This window comes from Trichechus manatus, unplaced genomic scaffold, assembly GCF_000243295.1.
Source record: "Trichechus manatus latirostris isolate Lorelei unplaced genomic scaffold, TriManLat1.0 scaffold00156, whole genome shotgun sequence".
NCBI lineage: Eukaryota > Metazoa > Chordata > Mammalia > Sirenia > Trichechidae > Trichechus > Trichechus manatus.
Genome location: NW_004444092.1, coordinates 1,221,415 through 1,225,421, shown reverse-complemented (window position 1 = coordinate 1,225,421; position 4,007 = coordinate 1,221,415).

Here is a 4,007-nt window from a genome sequence, read left to right as displayed (position 1 = left end):
GTGGTCTTTTCCTTCTTTTTATATTAAAATAGCAAGGCCACTGGCTTTGTAGACAGGCAGATTTGGGTTCAAATTCCAGTTCCAGGACTTGGTAGCTGTGTAACCCTGTGCAAGTAATTTAAATACTCTAATTTCAGTATGTGTATGATGGGAAATCAGAGCTAGAATTAGCTGAGATATGAAGGAATTTGGCTAAAATCTGCAATTTGGAAGTAAGTGAATCTGCCTTTACTGTCGCCTGTGCACCTATCCTGCCCGCTCACTCTCCAAGGGCTGCTCGCCTCTGGCTTCATGGCTTTGAGAGCCTTTTGTCCTCCAGGCTTTTGCTTAGCTGGAGGAATGTTTACTGAATCTCAGAGTCTTGAGGTTGGGAGAGACTTCAACCCCTAGAAATGGAAAGGAACTCTGGAACAGAAAAATGGTGTTAGTAGAAATGCTAGTGAAATCCAACAAAGTACAGAGCTTTCGTAAATCGCAATGTACTAATGAACTCCCTGGGTGCTGCAGTTAACATACTTGGCTGCTAACTGAAAGGTTGGAGGTTTGAGTTCATCCAGAGTGGCCTCTAAAGAAAGGCCTGGAGATCTGTTTCCTAAAGGGCACAGTCTTGAAAACCCTGTGGAGCACAGCTCTACTCTGAAAACACATGGGGTCATCTTGACGGCGACTGAAACAAAAACCAAACCGGTGGCCGTCGAGTTGATCTCAATTCACAGCGACCCTAGAGGACAGAATAGAACTGCCTCATAGGGTTTCCAAGGAGGGGCTAGTGGGTTTGGACTGCTGGCCTTTTGTTTAGCAGCCAAGTTCTTAACCACTGCGCTACCAGGGCTCATTATTATTATTATACTGAGCAGACATCTTTTTCCATGTAATATTTACCCAGTGATTGAAGTTCTACCCCCTTTTGGTGCCCCAAGTTACTCTATGTCCCTCTAGCTTAAAATAATCTTCGTATTTAGGAAGGCAATGATCATACTTTCCTCCAGACAAATTGACTCTTTCCACTCAATCTTTTCTCAAATACAGTTTGAGTTTCTTCTAAATTTTGTTTACCTTCCAGCTTTCCATATTCTTCTCCGAGATATGGCACTCAGAATAATCACAGTAACTGTCATCTATTTATCCACTAGCTGTGTGATATACTTTTATGAACTGTTTATTTTTTATAACTGTAAAAGTTGGTATTATAAACTCATTAAAAATGAGAAAATGAATACCATGGCCAAAGTCATTAATTCATTTTACAGATAGTTATTGAGGACATACTTTGTACTGGGTACTCTTCCAAGTGATGAGGATAAAACAGTGAATAAAGCCGATTGGGAGGGGAGACCTGGTGGTGCAGTGCTTAAAGAGCTTGGCCGCTAACCTAAAGGTCAGCTTTGGAACTCACCAGCTGCTCCTCAAGAGAAAGATGTGGCAGTCTGCAGCCTTGGAAACCCTATGGGGCAGTTCTGCTCGCTGTGAGTCAGAATCGACTTCACAGGAGTGGATTTGGTTTTGGTTTTTTGTGTAAATGGGCTAAGCGCTCGATTACTAGCCGAAAGGTTGGCAGTTTGAATCCACCCATCAGGTGCCTTGGGAGACAGTCCTGGTGATCTGCTTCTGAAAGATGACATCCTTGAAAACTCTACGCAGTGAAGTTCCACTCTGTACACATGGGGTCAGGGTAAGTAGGAATCAACTGGGTGGCAACTAACAACAAAGCAGATGAACTCCCTGCCTTCAGGAAGTTTATTATTCTAGAACAAGGGTCAGCCAAATCCAGCTGCCTCCTGAGTTGGTAAATAAGGTTTAACTGGAACACAGCTACACTTATCATTTACATTCAATGGCTGCTTTTCCCCACTGCAATAATAGCACAGTTAAGTAGCTGCAAGAGAGATCAGAGACTGTACTGTCCACAAAGCTGAAAATATTTACTCTCTGGTCCTTAAAAAAAAAAAACAATTTCTGACCTATGTTTTAGAGGGTTGAGGGGATGGGCTGTTAGGCATGGAAAGAATAGAAAAAAAATGAGTTTTTATATATGTCAGGTAGTGATGGATGCAATGAGGAACAATAAAGCAGGATAAGGGAAATAAGGAGGTCCCTTCTGATGGTGGAGTGGTTAAGAGCTTTGCTGCGAACCAAAACGTTGGCAGTTCGAATCCACCGTTGCTCCTTGGAAACAATATGGGGCAGTTCTACCCTGCGCTTTAGGGTCACTATGAGTCGGAATCGACTGGAAGGCAATGGGTTTGGTTATTTTTTAGGTGTCACTAACGGTTTGCACTTAAACAGTAACCCAGTGGTTGGCAGTTCAAACCCACCCAGTAGTGCTGTGAAAGAAAAGTTGACGATCTGCTTTCATAAAGATTACAGGGTTTGTAAAGAAAACCCTATGAAGCTCTGTTCTACTCTAACCCATGGGATCACCATGATTCAGAATCGATCGGATGGCAATGGGTTTGTTTGTTTTTGAAAGGGTGCAGCTGGGGAGTGTGTAGGTGTGTGTTGTACAACATAGAATCAAGGGAGAACCTCTCCAACATGGCGACCTGGGAGTAGAGACCTGGAGGAACTGAGAGAGTGATCTGTGGGGGTATTTAGGAGATGCACATTCCAGCCGCGGGGACTGCAAGGACCCCGAGGCTCCCAAGCAAGCTGCCCTAAGTTTGAGGAACAGCAAGGGGCCAGAGAGGCTGGAGAAGAGAACCTGAGTGAGGGGTGAGTGGTGGGAGATGAAGCCAGAGAGGAGAGGAAAGCAGGAGGTGGGGCAGCTCCTGCACCCCTTGGAGGCCATTTTAAGTCCTTGACTTTCACTCTGACATGGGGAGTCACTGGAGGATTTAGGGCAGAGGAGTAAGGAGATTTGACTCACAATTTAAGGAATTGCCTTGGCTGCTGCGTTGAGCACAGACTAAAGAATGGCAAGGGCAGAAGCAAGGAGAGCAGTCAGTGGGCTCCTGCAGGGACCAGGCAGCAGATTGAGGTGGCTCAGACCACAGTCACAGGTGGAGTGAGGGACATAGCAGTACTGAAGCCCCAGATCAGCCTCACCCCAGAGTCCATGCACTGCCAAAACAAAACAAACAAAAATTGCTGTCAAGTGGACCCAGACCCGTGGCGACCCCCTCTGTGTCGGAGCAGAACTGTGATCCATCGTAAAGCATAGCTTCAGCCAGTTTTGCATCAGAATCCTCTTTCCTTTTCTTGGCCTCCTCCCCCAGAGTTTTGAAGTTATATGTAAACCCCATTGCACCTTTATAGTATGATTAAGAATATTGCTGACATAACTTGTGTGAACTCCCTACTTATAAACCCCTTAAAAGGAAATTTTCCTCTGGCCCTCAGGGAGCAGTCTTGGCGGCAGCAGCTCAGACTGACTCCTTTCCTTGTGCAATGAAATAAAGGTGCTTTTCTGCCCTCCCATCTCAGTCTCTTGTTTATTGGCCAGTACAAGTCATGCTGAGCAAGAACCTGGGGTTTCCACGCGGTAACAATTGGGTTTTCAATGGCTGATTTTCAGAAGTCGATCACCAGGCCTTTCTTCCGAGGGGTCTCTGGATGGACTCCAATGATCAAACTTTTGTTAGCAGCAAATGTGTTAAATGCTGTCTGTCAAACATGGATGCTAATCCCAGAACTGATACCCAGGCCTGGGTAATGCAATACAACACTTAACTGAACAGGATTTAACTTGCTCAGGGATTCTCTGACTTGTCAGGAGAATTTGGACTATTCGATAGATAAATCCAGGATCATAAGGTAACTGCAGGGGGCTGGCTAAGTACTCTGGGCTGGGCTTGTTAGCTTTTCTTGGATCAGAGCAGGGACACTTGAGCATCTGATTAAAGCTGTGCAACACACTTTACAGAAGGAAAAAAAAAGGGCTTGTGTACAAATTCAAAAAATTTTGCATACAGTTTTGGAGCCCTGGTGGTGCAGTGGTTAAGAGCTCAGCTGCTAACCCAAAGATCAGCAGTTCGAATCCACTAGCTGCTCCTTGGAAACCCTATGGG